The sequence below is a fragment of the Malania oleifera genome, chromosome 13 (assembly GCF_029873635.1).
Source record: "Malania oleifera isolate guangnan ecotype guangnan chromosome 13, ASM2987363v1, whole genome shotgun sequence".
Lineage (NCBI taxonomy): Eukaryota > Viridiplantae > Streptophyta > Magnoliopsida > Santalales > Ximeniaceae > Malania > Malania oleifera.
Window position 1 is genome coordinate 38,477,887 of NC_080429.1, and position 26,374 is coordinate 38,504,260.

Consider the following 26,374-nt stretch of genomic DNA (forward strand, 5'->3'; position numbering starts at 1 on the left):
ATACTGGGTATGGATCGGCTGACAGCTAACTACGCTAATATTGACTGTCATCTGAAAGAGGTGATTTTCAGACCATCGGGGAAGCAAGAATTCAGATTTGTGGGATCGCAAGTTGTTAATTTAGGTGTAATCCCAAGAGGGGGGTGAATTGGGTATTTTTAAAAAAACCTTAACATTATTTACCACTTAATCCCTATTTCTATATTTAACAAATTAATTGCAAGGGTTTGAAACTGATCAACTTATTATCTCAATAAATTTGATTTTACCCAATTAATTATCAAGTGTGTGTGGGCTTATTCAATATACACACATGCAAGATAGGTAATGAAATGCATTGTGAAAATTAAAAGGAGTAAGGGAAGAGAGAAGGCAAACATAATTTTTACGAGGTTCAGCCAACCCAGCCTACGTCCTCGCCTTGAGCAACCCACTCAAGGATTCCATTAAATCTCTACTCCTTTAACCGGGACGGAGCTTCCCTTACATCCGTTGCTTACAAGAGGCACAGCTTCATCCTCACCCGATTCACAACCCGAACCGTGATTACAATATAAAATTTCAAATCTACAAAACAACTTAATATTGCTTCTAACAAAGTTAGTGAGTACAATGGAAAACCTAACATATATCCATATGAAAAAACTTGAAACTCAGTATATATGTAACGATGTAATCATTATATGAATGATATGCTTCACAAAATTTCTCTCTAATCAAATCTCCCAAAACAATTATATAAGTAAATACTTTGGAGAACTTAGGGTTTTAGTTCAACTTACTAGATACAAGAATACTGAATGTGATCTTATCAAAAATTGGTCTTGAGTATTATAAAGATCTAAATTTTTGCTATCAAATAATTTTTGAAGTTGAATTTTTAAATAATCTTTGGTTTAAAAGAATATTACTATTCCGCTTCAAATATTGAATCCAACCAAATGAGCTCAATACAAATATGTAATTCAATTTTTTCTCCAAAAATCTAGATCGATAAGTTTTATTCCAAATATCCAAAAGCACAATATGACCTTTGTATATGTATATGTGTGTGTGTGTGTGTGTATATATATATATATATATATATATATATATATATATATTTGATATGTGTTCTAAAGATCAAAAACCTAATATAATACATTTCAGAAAATATCACTCAATAATATATATATATATATATATATATATATATATATGTATATATAGTTATGAGCTCTAAGGATATTTAATCAACTAGTTTTGTAATATCGAAAATATCAAGTCTTTAAATGAATACACACTTGAATCAAAAATATTTAACCATTGGCAAAACTTTTCTCAAGTAGTGATCTTTTCAAAACAATCTATATGTATATAAGTACACTCAAGATCAATCTCTCAAATAACATTCAATGATAGATTTTGAGATTAAAAAAAAAAAAAAAAACTCTTTGAGAATAAGTAGTAACAAACAGATCGATTTACCAAACCTCAATACCAAGTTGAATGCACAATAATCACTAGAATGCCTTTTGAAGATCAATGTAGTCGTAGCTCAAATTTGACGTATAAGCTTTGAAATCCCAAGCAAGAATTCAGCAGTGTGTTCAATGTTCTCCCAAGTTATGCTAAACGTTCAATACACTCAATCTTATGCCAAAAATTAGGGCACTAAGGTTTAGAAGTTGATTATATAGGTAACCTTGGTCTTAGGATAAGTCATGATCGTTGGATCAACTTGATTAAAAAATAACTCACGTGTTCTCTCGCTAAAGATCAGTTTTTTTTTAAACTTCCCGTAGGTTCAGACGACTAAGGATTAAGGCTCAGATGACTTAAGTTCCTTAAAGCTTCGAAAAATTGAACTAGACACAGGGTCATACGTCTGAAGTTGGGGTTCAAACTTCTGAAGTTGTGGGTTCAAACGACTGAAGTCAAGGTTCAGTCTTCTGATGTGCTTCTACCTGTTTCTATGTTTTTCCAATAAATCTCCAAACGACTGAACTTAATCTTCGGTCTTCTAAAGAAATTCTTCAGACGACTGAGCTTAAACTTCAGTCTTCTGAAGTTGAATCTTCAAACGACTGAGTGTAGACTTCAGTCTTCTAAAGTTGACACTTCACACTTCTGGGCAAGGACTTTGGTCTTCTAAACAGTACACTTTTAGGTTTTTTTCATTTTAGTTTCAAAAATCTATTTTACTCTCTTTCTTTGCTCTTTTATAAAATATTTTTCGGGGTTTTAAAAAAATTTCTAAGTCCATAAATATCCCCTAAAGATTTTCATGAGATGCATGATTCCTAAGGTCAGTCTAGGGTATATTTTGAGCTTTGAATTAAATCATATGAAATATGTAAATACATTCAGTTCTGAATACCCATTCCCATGACGATCTTGAACTTGCCGCTTGTATCTTCATTCTTCTACTCTTTTAATTCCATGGATTGTGCCAAGATGTATATACTTTAATCTTCATGGCTTTCATGACTTTCTGGCCTTCTGTGCATGCTAAATATTGTTCATGTTCACAATTTCAATGCACAGATCAAATACCAAGTGATTTGTCATTATCAAAACAGAATTGGACTCATAGAGTAAATACAAGTGAGTTCTCCGCCACAATTAGTGTCAGCCATGCAAGCAAGAATACTGCTCTTGGAGGAATGTTAGAGGTTTATGGCCTTTGTAAAGGAGGTGTCATAAAATGAATTGAATCTGAGCAGTACACCAATGGTTAAGGAGTTTCTAGATGTTTTTCTAGAAGATCTACCTGAGTTGCCTCCTAACCACGACGTAGATCTCGCTATTGATCTACTTCCCGGGACAGCACTGATCTCTAAAGCTCCTTAACAAATGGCTCCAACAAAATTGGGAGAATTAAAGGGTCATTTGCAAGATTTTTTGAATAAAGGGTTTATCAGACCTAGTGTTTCGCCCTGGGGAGCACCAGTGTTATTCGTAAAGAAGAAAGACGGGTCTATGAGGATGTGTATAAATTGCAGGAAAATTAATAAGGTGACAATCAAGAACAGGTATCCTCTACCCCGTATAGAGGATTTATTTGACCAGCTTCAGGCTACGTGAGTCTATTCCAAGATTGACCTCAGATCAGGCTACCATCTGGTGAGGGTCAAAGCAGAAGATGTCTCAAAGACAGTTTTCAAAACCAGGTAAGGGCATTATGAATTTCTAGTTATGCCATTTGGTTTGACGAATGCTCCTGCTGCATTCATGGATTTGATTAATATGCTCTCATCATTATATGAATTTAATACCCAATGTGAACAAATGTGATACCAAATGGGAACAAATGGGCCGAATTTGAAATTTTTAACCAATTGTGAATATTAAGTGGTGTTGCTTCCCCTGAATTATGTCATCTAATATAATTCTAAACAACCTCTCAACTATGCATCAGGCCTAATTTACATGTAATTTGGATAAACCTATCCTTTGCAAATGGTTTCGTGAATATGTCTGCACATTGTTCATCTGTACATACAAGCTCAAGTGTCACATCTCCTTTTTTCACATGATCACGAAAAAAATGATGTCTTATTTCTATATGTTTAGTTCGTGAATGTAATATAGGATTCTTTGAGATGTTTATTGCACTCGTATTGTCACATCTTATAGGAATTGTGTCATAGCTTAATCCAAAATCCATCAGTCGTTGCTTCATGTATAGTGTTTGAGCACAATAACTTCCAGCCACTACGTATTCTGCCTCAGCTGTGGAAAGAGCAACTGAATTATGCTTCTTGGAAAACTAAGAGACTAACAAATGTCCTAAGAAATGACATGTTCCATTCGTGCTCTTCCTATTCACTTTACTACCAGGAAAATCAGCATCTGAATAGCTGATAATATCATAAGATGTATACTTAGGATACCATAGCCCAAGTTTCACGGTTTCTATCAGGTATCTAAGTATTCATTTGACAGCTAATAAATGTGACTCTTTTGGTGCAGTCTGAAATCTTGCATACAAACATACACTGAACGTTATGTCAGGTCTACTGGAAGTCAGATATAGTATGTTACCGATCATTCCACGATAGAGCTTGACATCTACTAATATACCTTGTTCATCTTTGTCTAATTTCAAAGAAAAGCTTATAGGTGTCCCTAGTATTTTTCCATCTTCAATATTAAACTTTTTGAGTAGATATCTAATGTACTTCAATTGATTTATAAAAATTCCATGTTTCACTTGTTTGATTTGAAGTCCTAAGAAAAAATTTAGTTCACCCATCATGCTCATCTCAAATTCATTTTGCATAGTGCTTGCAAACTCATTGCATAAGTCTTTATTTGTAGCTCCAAATATGATATCATCTACGTATACTTGAACTAGGAGCATGTCATCTTTCTTAGACTTTATGAAAAGTGTTGTGTCTATTCTCCTTCTAATAAATCCATTTTCCAGTAGAAAGCCGCTTAGTCTCTCAATGCAAGCCCTAGGAGCTTGCTTTAAACCGTAAAAGACTTTTGTTAGTCTATAAATGTGATCTAGATTCTTATGGTTGTCAAAGCGTGGGGGTTGTTCGACATATACGTCTTCACCTATGTAGCCATTTAAAAATGCGCTTTTGACATCCATTTAATACAGCTTCAAAATCCTTAAAAGCAGTAAAGGCTAAAAGCATTCGAATGGCTTCCATTCTAGCTACAGGTGCCAAGGTTTCTTCAAAATCTATTCCTTCTTCCTGGTTATATCCCTGAGCTACTAGTCTCGTCTTATTTCTAACAACTATCCCATGTTCATCTTTCTTGTTCTTATATATCCATTTTGTTCCAATAATTGTCTTATCCTCAGGTCTAGGAACTAGTGTCCATACTTTGTTTCTCTCACACTGGTTTAACCCTTCTTGCATGGACATCACTCATGATTCATCCTCAATTGCTTCACTCACATTCCTAGGTTCTTCTTGAGATAGAAAGTCAAAATGACTAATCATATTCCTAATTGAGGATCGTGTGGCTACTCCACGTAATGGTTCACCTATTATTTGATCAATGGGATGACTCTTTATATACTTCCATTCTATATGTAGTTCATTAACCTCATTTTCAATTTGATTAGTTTCAGCAGATGGTTCCTTAATTTCATTTCTCTTTTCAGAATCATTTTTAATGAACAGTTTTTCAAATTCCTTATTTATCTCAATTTCATCTTCATCAGTCCCTTTAGAGAAGGGATTTGACTCATCGAATACTATATGAATGGATTCTATAACAGTTAATGTTCATTTATTATATACTCTGTAGCCTTTACTATCTAAGGCATACCCTAGAAAGATACCTTTATCTGATTTCACATCAAACTTTCCTAAATGTTCATTGTCTTTAAACACAAAAAATTTACAGTCAAAGATATGAAAATGTGATATGTTTGGTCTATGGCCATTCCATAATTCATAAGGAGTTCTATTTAGAGATGGTCTAATCAAAACTCTAGTAAGAATATAACAGGCGGTATTTACTCCCTAGGCCTAGAAGTACTTAGGTAGTTTATGTTAGTTAAGCAAAGTGCTGGTCATTTCTTGTATAGACCTATTGTTCCTTTCAACTACACCATTCTGTTGTGGTGTTCTAGGAGCCAAAAAATTATGAGCTATTCCTAATGAATTGCAGTAGTCTTCCATGTTTTGATTTTTTAATTCTCTACCCCTATTACTTCAGATTTTAGTGACAGTATAACCATTTTCATTTTGAATTTTCTTACACAGATTTATGAATTATTCACACGCTTCATCTTTGTGACCTAAAAATAGTACCCATGTATATCTTGAATAATCATCAACTATGACAAATGCGTATGATTTTCCTCCTAAAATCTGAGTTGGGTTTGGACCAAATAAATCTAAGTGTAGCATTTGAAGTGGCCTAGTAGTAGAGATTACTTTCTTCTTCTTAAAGCTAGTTCTTGCTTATTTTCCTAGTTGGCATGCGTCACAGATTTTATCTTTCATGAATTTTGTCTTAGGCAATCCCTTAACTAATTCTTCCTTAACAAGTTTAGATATTAAGTCCATGTTTGCGTGTCCTAGTCTCCTATGCCAAATCCAACTAATCTTATTTATAGCAGACAAACAAGTGACATGTTAAGAAGCAAGGTTGTTAAGGCTATTGGTGTAGACATTTTCATGACGATCAGTAGTAAACAATATTCTGTTTTCAGATTTGTTCTCTACAGTGCATTTGTCATGTTCAAATGAGATTTTATAACCTTTATCACATAGTTGACTTATACTCAATAAGTTATGTTTCAATCCATCAACTAATACGACATTATCAATGACAAGTGAAGGTTCCTTACCAACCTTACCAACTCCAATGATTTTACCTTTAGAGTTATCCCCAAATGTAACAAATTCTTCATCTTTGGATATGATAGATGTGAATTTAGCTTTATCTCCTGTCATATGTCGTAAGCATCCGCTATCCATATACCACTTGTCCTTCGAGGAGGACAATCTCAAGCACATCTACAGGACATAATCAGATAACTACTTTTGGTACCGAGATTTTCTTAGGTCCATGGAAGTTAGTTCTAGATTCTCCTTTGACTTTCCAAACTTTCTTAATTTTGACAATTTATTTTTGAAAGGACAGTCAAATTTTATGTGACCCAACCTCTTACATTTAAAGCGTGTAATATTTCTATGATAGTCTTTAGTTAGAAACTATGATTTTAACTCTCTTACAAAATATCCCATGTAGAGATATTTCTGCTTTAGATTCTCCTTCCCATTAAAACCAAGATCTTCCTTCTCTAGGGAATTTCTTTGAGCTCCTAGGAGTTTTTCAAAATTATTTTTACCTTTTGTAAATTTACAAATAATCTTAGATTTATCTTTCAAATTCTTTTCTAACTCCTCAATTTTCAAATCCTTGTCTTTCATGAGAGATGCATAAGAATCATTTTGACTTTCAACTAACTTCAAAAATTCTTTCAATTTTAATTTCAAGCCAGAATTTTTCTTATTCATTTTTTCAAGCATTTTAAGGGTATACAAATATTCCTGATGCAATTCATCATAAGACAGCATGCTATTTTCATTTTTTGAATCACTTGAATAGTAAGATGAAGCAGAACAAAAAGATTGTACCTCGTGGTCATCGTGAGCCATTAGACATAAATTCGCAATCTCATCATCACTAGATTCAAATTCTGAACTACTGGTACTGTGAGTGTCCTAGCCCACCTCTAGAGCCTTCTTCTTCTTCTTGTAAGACACTTTCTTCAGTTGGGGACAATATGGCTTGATATGTCCAAATTCTCTACAATTATAGCACATGGGAGGATCATCCTTTTGCTTCCTTCTGCTTGACTCTCCATTTTCTATTTTTGAGCCCTTGAATTTTCTGGTGTATTTCTTGTTCTTTCTCATGAACTCTCCAAATTTCTTAGTGATGAGTGTCATGTTTTCATCCGTTTCTGAATCACTCCCCTCACTTAAGCAGTGAGATAATGCCTTAAGTGTAGTAGCTTTCTTTGCTTTAATTTGCTCATTCTTCCTCTCATTTATTGCAAGCTCATAGGTGATGAGCGATCCAATAAGTTCATCGACAGACATCTCCTTGAGATTTTTCCTTCTGCTATTGCAGTAGCTTTAGCTTCCCAAACTGGTGGCAGTCCCCTGAGTATTTTCCTAATCAACTCATAAGTAGGGTAAGATTTACCAAGAGCATTTAAAGAATTCATGATGTGTGTGAATCTAGTGCACATGGAGTGAATAGATTCATCAGAAGACATCTTGAATGCTTTATACTCACTAGTAAGCATGTCTATCCTATTATCTTTTACTTCCTTAGTACCTTCATATGTAACTTCTAATTTTTCTCAAATCTCTTTAGCAGTGTTACAAGTCATTACCCTATTAAACTCATTTACATCTAGTGCACAGAATAACAGATTCATTGCAGTAGCATTTATTTGCACAGATTTTCAATCCTCTTCAATATACTCATCTGTAGTTTTGGGTACATTAACCTTATCAACTACTTTCATAGGGACATGGTTTCCCTTGGAAACAATTTTCCACACTTTCTAGCCCACATTTCCCTCACCAAATGGAGTTACACCAATGTATGCCATGTGATCTTTTTACAAAAATGACTGTTAAGTCTATGTAAACCCACTCTAATACCAAATGTTAATTCAGGTGTAATCCCCAGAGGGGGTGAATTAGGTATTTTTAAAAAACCTTAACATTATTTACCACTTAATCCCTATTTCTATATTTAACAAATTAATTGTAAGGGTTTGAAATTGATTCAACTTATTATCTAAATAAATTCGATTTAAACCAATTAATTATCAAGTGTGTGTGGGGTTATTCAACATACACACATGCAAGATAGGCGATGAAATGTGTTGCGGAAATTAAAAGAAGTAAGGGAAGAGAGAAGGCAAACACAATTTTTACGAGGTTCAGCCAACCTAGCCTACGTCCTCGCCATGAGCAACTCACTCAAGGATTCCACTAAATCCCTGCTCCTTTAACTGGGATGGAGCTTTCCTTGCATCCGCTACTTACAAGAGGCATAACTTCCTCCTCACCTGGTTCACAACCCGAACCGTGATTATAATATAGAATTTCAAATCTGCAAAACAACTCAATATTGCTTCTAACAAAGTTAGTGAGTACAATAGAAAACCTAACACATATCCATATGATAAAACTTGAAGCTCAGTATGTATGTAACGATGTAATCGTTATATGAATTATATGCGTCACAAAATTTCTCTTTGATCAAATCTCCCAAAACAATTATATAAGTAAATACTTTGGAGAACTTTGGGTTTTAGTTCAACTTACTAGATACAAGAATACTGAATGTGATCTTATCAAAAATTGGTCTTGAATATTATAAAGATCTATGTTCTTACTATCAAATAATTTGTGAAGTTGAATCTTTAAATAATCTTTGGTTTAAAAGAATATGACTATTCCCCTTCAAATATTGAATCCAACCAAATCAGCTCAATACAAAATGTAATTCAGTTTTTTCTCCAAAAACCTAGATTCATAAGTTTTATTCCAAATATCCAAAAACACAATATGATCTTTGTATATACACATATGTATATATATATATATATATATATATATATGTGTGTGTGTGTGTGTGTGTGTGTGTGTGTGTGTGTGTGTGTGTGTGTTCCAAAGATCAAAAACCTAATATAATACTTTTCAGAAAATATCCCTCAATAATACACATATATATAGTTATGAGCTCTAAGGATATTTAATCAAGTGATTTTGTAATATCGAAAATATCGAGTCTTTAAATAAATACACACTTGAATCAAAAATATTTAACCATTGGCAAAATTTTTCTCAAGTAGTGATCTTTTCAAAACAATCTATATGCATATAAGTACACTCGAGATCAATCTCTCAAATAATATTCAATGATAGATTTGGAGATTTAAAAAAAAAAAAAACTCTTTGAGAATAGTAGTAACAAAAAGATCGATTTACCTAACCTCAATACCAAGTTGAATGCACAACAATCGCTAAAATGCCTTTTGAAGATCAATGTAGCCTTAGCTTAGATTTGATGTATAAGCTTTGAAATCCCAAGCAAGAATTCAGCAATGTGTTCAATGTTCTCCTAAGTTATGCAAAACGTTCAATATACTCAATCTTATGCCAAAAGTTGGGGCACTAGGGTTTAAAAGTTGATTATATAGGTAACCTTGGTCTTAGGTTAAGTCATGATCATTGGATCAACTTGATTAAAAAATAACTCGCGTGTTCTCTCGCTAAAGATCAGTTTTTTTTAAAACTTCCCACAGGTTCATACGACTAAGGATTAGGACTCAAATGACTGAAGTTCCCTAAAGCTTCGAAAAATTGAACCAGACACAGGGTGAGACGTCTGAAGTTGGGGTTCAGACTTCTGAAGTTGTGGGTTCTGACTACTTAAGTCAAGGTTCAGTCTTCTAATGTGCTTCTGTCTGTTTTTGTGTTTCTCCAATAAATTTTCTTATGAATGAACTTAATCTTCAGTCTTCTGAAGAAATTCTTCAGACGAATGAGCTTAAACTTCAGTCTTCTGAAGTTGAATCTTCAGACGACTGAGCGTAGACTTCAGTCTTCTGAAGTTGACACTTCAGACTTCTGGACAGGGACTTCGGTCTTCTAAATAGTACACTTTTTGATTTTTTCATTTTAGTTTCAAAAATCTGTTTTGCTCTCTTTCTTTACTCTTTTATAAAATATTTTTCAGGATTTTAAAAAAATCTCTAAGTCCACAAATATCCCCTAAAGATTTTCATGAGATGCATGAATCCTAAGGTCAATCTAGGGTATATTTTGAGCTTCGAATTAAATCATATGAAATATGTAAATACATTTAGTTCTAAATACCCATTCCTATGACGATCTTGAACTTGCCACTTGCAGTTTCATTCTTCTACTCTTTTAGTTCCATGGATTGTGTCAAGGTGTAACGACCTGCTTAATTTTCACACTTTTTTTTCCTTAAATAATACAAATTTGTATAATAAATCTAGCCGATCATGATCAACTTGAACCCATGGGTACCAAGGATAAAATAGAAACACATAACGGAAGCCTAAGCAGCAGGAAACATAAAATCATAATATCATAATCACAAGATCATCCATCTCATTACCAAACTTATTACATCCATTGTATTTAAGTATATACACAATACACAACCCAAAAGATGCCCTAGGGTCACTTCTCAAAAGTCCATCCAACCCTACCAAAGTACTTACCCTTTAGGAAGGGCAGATCGGCAATAACTACCTTAGCGGAGCTTTATCCGCTCTTCTATCTGGGGCTCCTGAAATGTTTATGAAATTTAGGGGTGAAACACCTCTTAATAAAAGAAATAAACAAATACTAGTGTGTGGCAACATGAGTATTTTCATGTTCTATATAAAATCATACATAAACATATCAGTATAACTATCTGTATCATATATGGGAAACATATATTCTCATATCATGGCAGAACATACAAGATTTTCACAAACATAATTCATTTCATATAATATAATACGAAAACAATCCTGGTAGGTTAGCTGGTTGTTGTCATGTATTACCCCTATATGACTGGGTTGTGTGACCCGAATGCAGGACCTAACAATGGTTGGCCGACCACTGCCAAGGTAAAAGTACAGTTTGTAAATCCGATGGGTTTGCCAGACCTGGTCCGTCCACCAAGGGCGCTCACACTTCTTAAAATCACATCGACCATCAGTCCTCATGCTACTCCGTACAGCAGTGTTTGTACAAATATCATATTGAGTCATGAACACATAGCATCAGTACCGTGCAAGTGCTAGCCTAGACCAAGCTAACCAGGTTCTGATAACATATAGCATATAATCAAATTGTGATACATGGATATTTCATACTATTAATTTCCAAATCAATATCATCTCATCATTTTGCATATTTATATATATCACAAAAATCATCGGCCCATACGCCGGTATTTCATATTTTACCATAGCTCGGCCCATACGCTGGTAAGTCATATCCATAGCACGGCCCGTACACTAGCAAATCATATCCATAGCATGGCCCGTACGCTGGCAAATCATATCCATAGCACGGCCCATACGCTGGCAAATCATATCCATAGCATAGCCCATACGCTGGGAAATCATATCCATATCTTTATCATATTCCCAGAAAACAGTATTTCATTATAAATTCCACTCATGCCACACGAAATAGGTTTTATACATATTTAAACATATCATTTTTTTACAGCAGTATTTCCCAAACATTAAGCATATATAAACATATTTATTTTCCTGAAATCAAATGTTGTAATAACATGCATACATTTTAATAAAATAACTAATTTAGTTTATCCCCTTATCTGAGTCTTGAAAAACTCCTAAAATAAACATTCTTGCACCTGTAGGGTTTTCCGCTCAACACCCTGAAAATGACATTCCCCATAACTAAATTTCAGTATTTCGACACGTACTATGCTTTCTACAACTGTCAAAAAGTCAAATACTGAGTAGAAAGTCTTACCTTGAATCTGGGATGAATTCCAAACTCGACCCACCGATGATCCACTCCAGCAGATATGCAGAGAACTTCCCCAGGAGTGTCGTGGTGGTTTCGGATCATCAACCTAGCGGCAGACGGACCCAAAAAATAAGAAAGAAGGAAGGAGAACAGAAAAGGAGAGAGAAAGAAGGTTTTGCGCGTGAAATTTCAGCCAAAAATGAAGATTTGGCCTATTTATACACTAGCCCTCGTCGACGAAATTCAGAATCACCCAAAACCTCTCTCGGTATTTTCTCGTCGACGAATCACACCCTCGTCGACGAGCCCAATATGCAACGTCGTCGACGAACGCTTCACCTGCTTTTGCCCCCTTTTAATTTTCCTTTTCTCCCTTCTTTTTATTATTTAAATATTATAATTCCTCTGGGTCACTACATTCTGCCCTCCTCATAAAAAATTTGTCCTTGAAATTTACTGTTCATGTAACTTATCATCCCAAAAAAAGGGTCTACTTATTTTATTACTTACCCTCACTTATGGTGGAGGAATACCGTGGTTACATTGCAAGTCCTGGGAGATTACATATACAAAATAAAATTCTCCTAAAACTAAAAGACAACTTACTAACTAAACTTTACATGTACCTATAAAAGAAATATTGTCTATTTACTTACATTTTACTTGTCAAATCTCTTGGAATAAATGCAGATACTTCTGCTTCATCTACTCCTCGAACTCCCAAGAAACCTCTTCCACTGCATGATTTCTCCACAAAACTTTTACCAAAGGAATCTTCTTGTTACGTAACTGCTACACTTTCCTATCCAGAATATGTACTAGTACCTCCTCATACACTAGTGAATCACTGAGCTCTAACTCACCATAACTGATAATATGAGAAGGGTGTGGGATGTATTTCCTCAACATAGAGACGTGGAATACATCGTGCATCCTGGATAATACAGATGGCAAAGCTAACATGTAGGCAACCGGCCCCACTTTATCTAGAATCTCAAATGGACCGATAAACCTAGGGCTAAGTTTACCCTTCTTTCCAACTCGCATAACCCCTTTTAATGGAGCTATCTTTAGAAATACATGATCCCCAACATCGAATTCCAATTCCCTACAGCGGTTATCAGCATAATTCTTCTGTCGGCTTTGAGTTGCACTGATTCTGTGTCTGATAAGCCAAACCTTATCACATGCTTGCTGAACGAGCTTTGGTCCCACAACTCACCACTCACCCACTTCATCCCAAAATAAAGGAGAACGAAATCTCCTACCATATAGTGCTTCAAATGATGTCATGCCAATGTTGGTCTGATAACTGTTATTATACGCGAACTCTACCAGCAGCATGAACTAAGTCCAACTACCCCCAAAATCTAGTACGCATGCTCAGAGCATATCTTCTAGTATTTGTATCTTCCTTTCAGTCTGCCCATCTAACTGAGGATGGAATGTCGTGCTAAACGATAACTGAGACCCTAGAGCTTCCTACAAACTCCTCTAAAAACGTGACGTAAAATGCGGGTCTTGATCTAACACAATTGATACTGGCACCCCATAAGAATGAACTATCTCATGAACTAGATCTCCGCTAAATGGTTGAGGGAGTAGCTGATCTTGATAAGGAGAAAATGAGCAGTCTTAGTCAACCAATCTATTATCACCCAAATCGCATTCTGGCCATGCGACGCCGATGGCAGCCCTGAAACGAAGTCCATGGATATATGATCTCACTTCCACTCTAGGATAAATAATGGCTGCATATGACCCACCGACCTTTGATGCTTAGCTTTTACCTTCTGGAACGTCAAACACTGTGCTACATACTCAGCAATCTCTTTCTTCATACCACTCCACCAGTACAACTCTCACAGATCCCTATACATCTTCATACTGCCGGGATGACTTGTATACAAAGATCTGTAAGCCTCCTCTAGAATGGTCCTCCTAATATCCACATCGGCAGGAACACATAATCTGGAACGAAACCACAAATTTCCGTAATCTGCAACACTGAATTCCTCCCCCTGACCACTCTACATTATGTCCATCACCTCTGCTAATTCTGGGTCTTCTCTCTGAGCAGCTTTAATCCTCTCTTATAAAGTAGGTTGCACTACTAAATTGGCAATACATACCTGAGAGTCATTCTCAACCAATTCTATACTAAGTCTCTCCAGATCCATTATGATCGGATACTGGATCTCCATAGCCACCAACACTGATTCCTTAGATTTCCTACTCAATGCATCGGCTACCACATTAGCCTTCCCTAGGTGGTAACTGATAGTGTAGTAAAAATCCTTAATTAACTCCAACCACCTTCTCTACCTCATATTCAGTTCCTTCTAAGTGAAAAAGTACTTTAAACTTTTATGGTTGGAAAATATCTCACACCGCTCACCATACAGGTAATGCCTCCAAATCTTCAATGCGTGTACTGCTGCAACCAATTCAAGATCATGAGTAGGATAATTCTTTTCATACTCTTTCAACTATCTGGACGCATACGTCGCCACCCTGCCATGCTTCATCAATACACAACCAAGTCCCTTCAAGGGCGCATCACTATAGATTGTATAACCCTCATCCCCTGACGAGATGATCAGCACCGGCGCTGTGACTAGCCTTTGCTTCAACTCTTGAAAACTATGCTCGCAGCTGTCGTCCCATTCAAATCTAGCATTCTTCCTATTCAGTCGTGTAAGAGGCCTTGATAAAGCTAAGAATCCCTCAACGAAACGATGGTAATAACCAGCTAACCCCAAGAAACTCCTAATCTCCTAGACGTTCCTCGGTCTAGCTCAATTCACTACCGCCTCGACCTTACTAGGATCCATAGAAATACCATCTCCAGATATAACATGCCCCAAGAATACGACCTTCTCAAGCCAAAAGTTACATTTACTGAACTTAGCATATAACTTCTTTTCCCGTAGCGTCTGCAGAACCTGCCTCAAGTGCGTCTCATGCTCCTTATAGCTCCTCGAGTAGACCAGTACATCATCAATAAAAGCAACAAAAAAATGATCTAAATATGAATGAAAATCCTATTCATCAAATCCATAAATATAGCAGGAGCATTCGTCAAACCAAATGGCATAACAAGGAACTCGTAATGCCTGTACTTGGTCCTGAAAGCCGTCTTCAAGACGTTCTCTGCTTTCACTTTCACTTGATGATAGCCAAATCTGAGGTCAATCTTCGAATACACCTGTGTACCCTAGAGCTGATCAAACAAATCATCTATATGAGGTAAAGGATATTTGTTCTTGATTGTCACTTTATTAATATCCCAATAATCTATACACATCCTCATAAACCTGTCTTTCTTCTTTACAAATAGAACTGGAGCTCCCCACGGAGATACACTAGGTCGTATAAAGCCCTTATCAAGTAAATTTTGCAGCTGATTTTTCAATTCTACCAACTCTGCTAGTGCCATTCGGTAAGGTACTTTAGAAATCGGCGTTATACCTGGAAGTAGATCAATAGGAAAATCTACCTCGCGATCAGGTGGCAAGCCTGGTAATTCGTTTGGAAAAATATTTATAAACTCCTTTACTACAGGCGTGCTAGCAAGTTTCAATTCATTCTCTAACACCTCCTTTACAACAGCCACAAACCCCTGGAAACCACTCATCAGTAGTCTCCTCACCTGAATAGTTGAAACTAGCTGAGGCAGGGATTGCACTCGCGACCCTACAAAACTGAATTATGTTCTTCTTGGAGGTCTGAATATCACTTCTCGTGAATGGCAATCTATGCTGGCAAAATTAGCTGCCAATCCATGTCAAGCACTATCCAATTAGCAAACAAAATTTCCTCTTGAATATTAATTGAACAACCTCGGAGTACCCTACTACACCTCACTACTAACCCAGTCGATATAGATACCAATAGCTCAATGTCTAACAACTTTGTTTCTGCCCGACAAATTCTAGTGCACTTCGAAGACACAAACGAGTGTGTGGCTCCTGAATCAAATAATGTAATAACTTTAAAAGAAAGCATACTAACCATACCTATCACCACGTCACCTGTCGTCTCAACATCACCTAGCGTCAGAGCGAACACTCTAACTGGAGCCGTATTCCTCTGTTGGCCCCCACGTGGCACCTGATAACCTCCTCGGTATGGTCTGGGAGCAGGAGCTGCATCTAGTCGTATAGGGCAATCTCTAACCATATGTCCCGATCTACCACACCGGTAGCAGATAACTCCAACTGCTCGACACTCTCCCCAATGTCTCCTACCACAAGTCTGACAGACAGGAGAACCCTGTACTACTTGAACCTCACGTCCTCCAGTCTCCTATCTCCCTCCTCTGCCATGGTTTCCTCTCCTCCACTGATTTTGTCTAAGACTCTACTGGTAGCCTGAAGATGCAGATCTCTTCCTCTGTCCCTGCTTGTAATGACCTGCTATTTAACTGGAGTTTTTCAGCGAAAAGTGGAAATCAAATAAACATAACCATATATAATTATATACAATACCAGAGTGCTAAAATGTTTCCCAAAATATACCTATATGACTTTTTTTTCAAAATACCCTCAATTAATTAGGGCTATACAAAAATACTCCCAAAATACTCACTCTATTGTCAGGGCAATACTGAGGCCCCTCTATCTGCAAGCCTGGTCTGCTCACCTGCCTGGATCACTTGAAAAATGTTAAAGTAATGGGATAAGCCAATGCTCAGTAAGACGAAATATGCTATTGCTAGTGTGTGGCAAATGATTTATAACACAATGAAAATCTATTACTATATAATCATGTATCACTGAATCTGTAAATACAATACTAGTAATATAAACCATCACCTTTTCCTGTTGCTTAACATATCTGTACTTTAGATTTCTACTCAAAATACTTCTAATATATATAAGTATATTTTCTGTCTCTGTAAATATGTATATACATAATAATAACTGAAAACTTCCCTGTGGATAACTGTGTGTCATGATTTAACCCCTCATGACAGGGTTGTGCGACCCGTAGGCGGGATCTATCTTGGCTAGCCGACCAGGATAAACCACTTTACTCCATCGACCAAATCAGCCCTCCTCAACTCATATCTGATGGGGAGCCTGTCCACTCGTGGGCTATATACGATCGACCTTTATACCACCTATTATCTGAATAGGTGATTGCACTCTATACTGTATATAGCTACGGTACCGTGCTCTGTAAACTGTATGGTCCAACAGGGTCTGATACTATATAATACATCTCTATATACAACTATATGTTTTGCCATGATTCTGTAATAACTGTATAAACCATGACATTGATAAACTGTGTAAATTACTGTTGTGAACAATAATATGGTAAAAATTTATAATTTATACTAAAACATACTAGAATCGCCTAGCATAGCATATTTCACTTACCTGATTTCTGCTAAAATCTCCCTACTGTAACTGGTCCTACACCCATAGGGTTCTCCACTCAACACCTTGAAAACCATAAATTCCAGAACAAAACATCATTATTTCTACGTCTACTGCATTTCCTACAACTGCTACTAAACCAAATTTTGCTTAAAAAACCTTACCCTGAATTTGGGATGAAATCCAACTTCGTCCCACCGATGATCCGCTCTAGCAAACTTGGAGAGAACTTCCCCAAGAGCATCGTGGTGGCCTCAGATCGTCAATTCGGCGAATGACGGGGCTGAAATCGAAGAGAAATGGAGGTGGAGCCGTGGCAAAGAGAGAGAGTAAATTCGATGGATTTTTTTGCGAGAAAACCGAGTTAAACACTATTTATACTGCAGGATTCATCGACGAGCCACGTCACCTCGTCGACAAGTCTTGTAGAAAGTTCATCGACAAACCTACACCCTCGTCGATGAATTTCAGACTTCCAAAAAATCCTCTCTAGGCATCTTCTCATCGACGAGACGGAACCTTGTCGACGAGATCCTAAAGAACACTCGTCGACGAAATCCCTGTGTTCGTCAACGAAGCTTAGGAAATTTCTTAGACTTATCACCTCCAAAATGCAATGTCATCGACAAACACTATCGGCTGCCTCCTTCTGTTACTGTTTCCATTTCTCTCCCTTTTTATTATTTAAATACCATTATTCTTCGGGTCATTACACTACTCCTCTGCATCCAAACGCTCACCATCCTCTACCAAGGCTGCTCTATCGACTAGCTCAACAAAATCCTGGATCCGTAGCACCACCACCTGCTTGAATATACTCCACCTCAAGCCTCTCTCAAACTGCCTCGCTTTCTTCACCTCATTAGGGACAATGTACGGGGCGAAATGACAGAGCTCAATGAAACGCGCTGCATACTTCTGGACTGATAACTGTACCTGCTTCAAACTCAGGAACTCTTCCACTTTAGCCTCCCTGACAATAGCTGAAAAATATCTATCGAAGAATAATTCCTTAAACCAATCCAAAGTCATGGCTATCAGCGTAGTCCTCTGCTGCTCCAAAAGCCTCACAGCAGTCCACCATCTATCAGCCTCTCCTGTCAGTCTATAGGGCTGAAGAGGACCCTCTATTCTTTAGTACACTGCACTACGGCTAGAACCTTCTCGATCTCCTGCATCTAGTTCTCAGCGGCTACAGGATCAACTTCCCCTAAGAATGTCAGAGGATTCATCTTCATAAACTTCTTGATAGTGCACCCATGGCCAACCGATGGACCACTCTACTCCCTAGAGCTCTTAGCAATCTCAGCCATAACTTGTTGAGCCACGTTACGTATTACTGCATCAGAGTCCATCCCGCCTGCACTCGAGGGCCCTGCCTCATCACTGCCACTTGCATGGGCACTACCTCCTCCTGGATCCATCTTGAAAAACAACAAATGCAACTCAGTAATCTTATCCTTATAATTTACCCACTTAACTTAACCTCTTATCTCAACACTCTCAGCTTATTTCTAACCCCAGTCCTACATTCTAGGAAGATAACCCGACAATAGTTTACAGTGGTTTTCCTGAAATTGTCACCCCAAGAAAAACACAGAGACCACCGCGAAAATCCTACCTCTAGACTGTAGAACAAAACCTTAAATCATTTCCTATACTTTGGTATCGTTTTCGCTACATTCTAAATTCTACAGAACATAACAACCTAGGCTCTGATACCAAATTGTAACGACCTATTTAATTTTCACACATTTTTTTCCTTAAATAATACAAATTAGTATAATAAATCCAATAGATCATGATCAACCTGAACCCGTGGGTACCAGGGATAAAATAAAAATACATAACGGCAGCCTAAGTAGCAGGAAACATAAAATCATAAAATCATAATATCATAATCACAAGATCATCCATCTCATTACCAAAGTTACTGCATCCATTGTATTTAAGTATATACAATATACACAACCCAAAAGATGCCCTAGGGTCACTTCTCGAAAGTCCATCCGACCCTACCAAAGTACTTACCCTTTAGGAAGGGCAGATCGGCAATAACTACCTCAGCGGAGCTTTATCCGCTCATCTATCTAGGGCTCTTAAAATGTTTATGAAATTTAGGGGTGAGACATCTATCAGTAAAGGAAATAAACGAATACTAGTGTGTGGCAACATGAGTATTTTCATGTTTTATATAAAATCATACATAAACATATCAGTATAACTGTTTGTATCATATCTAGGAAACATATATTCTCATATCATGGCAGAACATACAGGATTTTCATAAACATAACTCACTTCATATCATATAATACGAAAACAACCCTGGTAGGTTAGCTGGTTGTTGTCATGTATTACCCCTACATGACTGGGTTGTGTGGCCCGAAGGCGAAACCTGACAATGGTTGGCCGACCACTGTCAAGTCAAAAGTACAGTTTGTAAGTCTGATGGGTCTGCTAGACCTGGTCCATACACCAGGGGCGCTCACACTTCTTAAAACCACATCGACCATCCGTCCTCACGCTACTCCATACAGCAGCATTAACACAAATATCATGATGAATCATGAACACATAACATTGGTACCGTGCAAGTGCTAGCCTAAACCAAGCTAACTAGGTTCTGATAACATATAGCATATAATCAAATTATGATACATGGATATTTCATACTATTAAATACCGAATCAATATCATCACATCATTTTTCATATTTATATATATCATAAAAATCATCGACTCGTATGCTGGTATTTCATATTTTACCATAGCTCGGCCCATACGCCGACAAATCATATTCATAGCACGGCCCGTACGCCGGCAAATCATATCCATAGCACGGCCCGTACGCTGGTAAATCATATCCATAGCACGACCCATAAGCTAGCAAATCATATCCATAGCACGACCCGTTCTCCGGCAAATCATATCCATATCATTATCATATTCCCAGAAAATAGTATTTCATTATAAATTCTACTCATACCACACGAAATAGGTTTTATACATATTTAAGCATATCTTTTTTTTACAGCAATATTTCCAAAACATAAAGCATATATAAATATATTTATTTTCCTGAAATCAGATGATGTAATAACATACATACATTTTCATAAAATAACTAGCTTAGTTTATCCCCTTACCTGAGTCCTAAAAAGCCCCTAAAATAAACAGTCCTGCACCCGCAGGGTTTCCCATTCAACACCCTGAAAATGACAATCTCCAGAACTAAACTTCAGTATTTCTATGCGTACTACGCTTTCTACAACTATCAAAAAGCCAAATACTGGGTAGAAAGTCTTAACCTGAATCTGGGATGAATTCCAAACTCAACCCACCGACGATCCACTCGAGTAGATATGCAGAGAACTTTCCCAAGAGTGTCATGGTGGCTTCGGATCGTCCATCTGGCGGTAGACGGATCCAAAAATTGAGAGAGAAGGAAGGTTCTACGCGTGAAATTTTAGCCAAAAATGAAGATTTGGCCTATTTATACACGGGCTCTCATCGACGAGTCACGTCACCTCATCGATGAGGTCATGAAGAACACTCATCCATGAACTCTCTTCTCGTCGACGAAGTTCAGAATCACCCAAAACCTCTCTCGGTATTTTCTCGTCAACGAATCACACCCTCGTTGACGAGCCCAATATGCAACGTCGTTGACGAACGCTACCTACTTTTGCCTCCTTTTAATTTTCATTTTCTCCCTTCCTTTTATTATTTAAATATTATAATTCCTTTGGGTCACTACACAAGGTGTATATACTTAAATCTTCATGGATTTGATGACTTTCTGGCCTTCCGTGCATTCTAAATATTGTTCCTACTCACAATCTCAATGCACAGATCAAATACCAAGTGATTTGTCATTATCAAAACAGGATTGGAATCATAGAGTCAACACAAGTGAGTTCCTCGCCATTATTAGTGTTAGCCATGCAAGCAAAAATACTACTCCTAGAGGGATGTCAGGGGTTTATGGCCTTTGTAAAGGAGGTGTCATAAAATGAATTGAAGTTGGGCAGTACACCAATGGTTAAGGAGTTTCCAGATGTTTTTCCAGAAGATCTACCTGGGTTGCCTCCTGACCACGAGGTAGATCTTGTTATTGATCTACTTCCCAAGACGGCACCGATCTCTAAAGCTCCTTACCGAATGGCTCCAACAGAATTGGGAAAATTAAAGGGTCATCTGCAGGATTTATTGGATAAAGGGTTTATCAGACCTAGCGTTTTGCCCTAGGGAGCACCAGTGTTAATCGTAAAGGAGAAATACGGGTCTATAAGGATGTGTATAGATTACAGGAAAATTAATAAAGTGACAATCAAGAATAGGTATCCTCTACCCCGTATAGACGATTTATTTGACCAGCTTCAGGGTATGCGGATCTATTCCAAGATTGACCTCAGATCAAGTTACCATCAGGTGAGAGTCAAAGCAAAAGATGTCTCGAAGACAGCTTTCAAAACCAGGTACATACATTATGAATTTCTAGTTATGTCATTTGGTTTGATGAATGCTCCTGCTGTATTCATGGATTTAATGAATAGAATCATTCATTAGTATTTAGATCAGTTCGTTGTAGTTTTCATTGATGACACACTGTTTTACTCGAGGAGCTTTGAGGAGCATGACATGTATCTATGGCTGGTACTTCAGATGCTCAGGGAAAAGAAGTTATATGCCAAGTTTAGCAAATGTGAATTCTAACTAGAAAAAGTTACGTTTCTGGGCATGTTATATCAAGGGATGGAATTTCAGTGGATCCCAATAAGATAGAGGCAGTGATAAATTAGGAAAGGCCGAGGAATGTTCAAGAGATCATAAGTTTATTAGGACTAGAGGGATATTACCATCGGTTTGTAAAAGGATTCTCAAGACTATCAGGGCCTTTGACGCGAATGACCAGGAAGAATGTCAGATTTGCATGGGATGATGAATGCAAGAGAGCTTCCAAGAATTAAAACAGCTGCTCATCAGTGCACCAGTACTAACGATTCCATCTGGAGGTGATGGCTATGTAATTTACAGTGACACGTCTTTAAAAGGACTTGCCTGTGTATTGATGCAGCATGGTAGGGTTGTAGCTTTTGCCTCCTGACAGTTGAAAAAGTATGAAAAGAACTACCCTACCCACAATCTAGAATTAGCTGCAGTGGTACACGTGTTAAATATTTGGAGGCATTACTTGTACGGTGAGAGATGCGAGATATTCTGCGATCACAAAAGTTTGAAGTACTTTTTCACTCAAAAGGAGCTGAACATGAGACAGAGGAGGTGGTTTGAACTTATTAAAGATTATAATTGCACTATCAGTTACCACCTAGGGAAAACAAATGTGGTAACTGATGCTCTAAGCAAGAAATCAGTGGGACCAACACTAGCATCTATGGAGGTTCAACATCCGATCTAGATGGATCTAGAGAGGCTCGATGTCGAATTGGTAAAGAGTGATCCTCGGGTATTTGTTGCCAACCTAGTAGTCTAGCCTACTCTACAAGAAAGGATTAAGACCGCTCAGAGAGATGATGCAGAATTAGCAGAGCTAATAGCTAAGGTGTAGGATGGACAGGGAGAGGAATTCAGTATTTCTAATGACGGGCCTTGAGGTTTCGTTCTAGGTTGTACGTGCCTATAGATATGGACATCAGGAGGACGATCTTAGAGGAGGCTCATAGGTCCTTGTACATGGTTCATCCAGGTAGTACTAAAATGTATAGGGATCTGCGAGAGTCTTACTGGTGGAGCGGCATGAAGAGGGAAATTGTCAAGTTTGTGTAGCAGTGTCTAATGTGCCAGTAGGTAAAAGCTGAGCACCAGAGGCTGGCGGGCTAGTTGCAACCACTTTACATTCCAAAGTAAATATGGGATCATGTATCTATGGACTTCGTGACGGGTTTATCATCGGCACCGCATGGTCAGAATGCTATATGGGTGGTCATTGATAGATTGATGAAGACCGTTCACTTCATTCCTATTAAAGTAAACTACTCAATGGACAGACTAGCGGAATTGTATATTCAGGAGATAGTACGATCACATGGTGTGCAAATGTTTATAGTATCAGATCAAGACCCACATTTCACGTCACGGTTTTTTAGGAGCTTACTGGAGGCTCTGGGGTCTCAGTTATCTTTCAGAATGGCGTTTCATCCTCAAACAGACGGCCAGACTAAGAGGGTGATTCAGATATTAGAAGACATGTTGTGGGCATGCATGCTGAATTTTAGGGGTAGTTGGACCCAATATATGCCGCTGGTAGAGTTTACATACAATAATAGCTATCAGGCCAACATCGGAATGGCACCTTATGAGGCACTTTATAGTAGGAGGTGTCATTTTCCTCTATACTGGGATGAGATAGGTGAGAGGCGAGTGTTGGGACCAGAAATAGTGCAGCAAGCCTACGACAAAGTCCGGCTCATTAAAGAAAGAATTTGTGCAGCTCAGAGTCGACATAAAAGCTATGCCGATACTCGTCGTCAGAAGTTGGAATTTGAAGTTGGGGACCATGTGTTTTTTAAGATAGTGTCGTTGAAGGGAGTTATGAGGTTTGGAAGGAAGGGTAAGTTGAGCCCTAGGTTCATTGACCCTTTCGAGATACTTGAAAGAGTGGGGTCAGTTGTCTACCGGCTAATTTTACCACCAGCTTTGTTCAGCATGCATGATGTATTTCATGTTTCCATACTGAGGAAATATGTCCCGGATTCCTCCCACGTGGTCAGTTATGCAGAGTTAGAGCTTAGAGATTCAGTAGCTTATCAGGAGATACAGGTTTTGGACAGAAAAGAATAGGAATTGCACAATAAGAAGATTCCTCTAGTAAAAGTCTTGTGGAAAAATCATGCGATAGAGGAAGCCTCATGGGAGCTCGAGGAGTAGATACGATAGAAATACCCGCATTTATTCAAAGTGGTTCCACAGTAATTAGGAAAAGATGCAAATAAGTTCCTTTTACAGGTTAATCAATACATTTAATAATCTTTTAGTAGCAGGTAGTATTTTGGTTTTGGAAGAATTTTAGTTTATGTATTTGTAATCTCCCAAGACCCTGAATGTAACCATGGTATTTCTCCACCACAAGTGAGGGTAAGTAATAAAATAAGTAACTCATTTTCTTTAAAGGATGGCGTCAACACAAATAGTAAATTTCGATGAAAAAACTTTTATAAGAAGGGGAGAATGTAGAGACCCAAAGAATTATAGTAATTAAATAATAAAAGAAATGGGATGAAATGAATTTTTTTTTAAAAAGGGATTTCAGAAGGGTCTCGTCGACGAGTGAAGAAGTGCTCGTCGACGAGCAGGGCTCTTGGGCTCATCGATGGGGACGCATGTCTCGTTGACGAGAAATTACCGAGAGGACTGTTCTAGAGCCTGAAACTCATCAACGAAGAGAAGGGTTTCGTCGATGAGACTATCTCTTAGACTCGTCGACGAGGCCACGTGGACAACAATTCTATAAAAGGCCAAGAATTCATTTTTCCTACAAGAAAATTTTTTAAACCCCCCTCTCCCTCTCTCTCTCTCCTACGACTCTTTTTCCTTCTCTCTTCGATTTTGACTCCGTCCTTCGCCGATTCGATGATCGGAAGCCGTCATACTACTCCTAGGAAGATTCTCTTCAAGTCTGCTGGAACAGTTCATCGGTTAGGTCAACTTGGGCACCATCCCAAAATTTGGGTAAGTTGATTATTTTAAGTTTTATTAGGTTTTTGGTGTTTCTGGACTGAGGAGAATATATTAGGAAAGATAATACTGAATTTTTGTTGGGGAAAATGTAAATTTCAGGATGTTGAGCTGGGGAACACCACAAGTGTAATTTTGGAGTAATTGGTGGGCGTCTCAGTAGGCCAGGTAAGGGGATAAACTAAGTTAATATTTTTCATGAAATTATTTACCATATTACAGCATTTATTTTCAAAAATTATGTATGTATTAGCACAGTATTTGGAAATACTGTTGTTGAACAAGAAAATGGATTTTAATGTTAATTTACAGGAAATATGATTTCAGATCAAGTTTTATGCTTAAAAGTATTATTCATATTTGTGTGGCATAAGTACAATTTCCATGAAATTATGTTATATCAAAATATTATGATTTTCCCAAAATAAGCATGTTTTTCTCAATTTCTAGGAAAATTATTAAACAATACAGAAACTATGTTTTACAGATATAATGTAAATCAATACAAGAATTTCATGTTCAGTACGTTATGATATGTCGGCGCGGATGTCATGACTTTCATGTTATGATATGCCAGCGCATATGTCATGATTTATGTTGGCTCAGATGTCATTATTATGTATGATATGTAAGATTTCATAAAATATTAACATGTCAGATATTATTATGATTATGAAACAGTTATGTACTAGTATATGAAACGTACTATATGTTATCAAAACTCAGATGGTTTAGTTTATTTCACGAGCACGGTACCATAGGTACAAGTTCAAGTTCAAGTACAAGTTCATGAAAGTGCTACCACACATATTTTGTTGAGTATGGGAGATGGCAGTCGATGTGGCCTCATGGTAGTGCAGGCGCTCCCCTGGCAGTTTGGACCAGGTGGAGCAGGCCCATCGTACTTACAAACTCATGTTTGACTTAGCGTGGTCGGCCAGCCATTGCTAAGTCCCACCTTCAGGCCACACAACCCAGTTATGTATGGGTAATACATGACATCAACTAGCTATCCATATTGGGTATTATTCATGTATTGTCCAGTTATATAAGATGATTTTCATGTACAGTAATATAGTACGTTATATCATGTTATGAGGTATCATGTTTTATTCATATACGATATCAACAATATTTACAAGGTATGATTTATGTACGAATATTATGTATATCACGAAAATACTCATGTTGCCACACACTGGTGTTAGTTTATTTCTCTTACTGAGAGGTGTCTCTCCCCAACTTACAAAACATTTCAAGGAATCCAGCTAG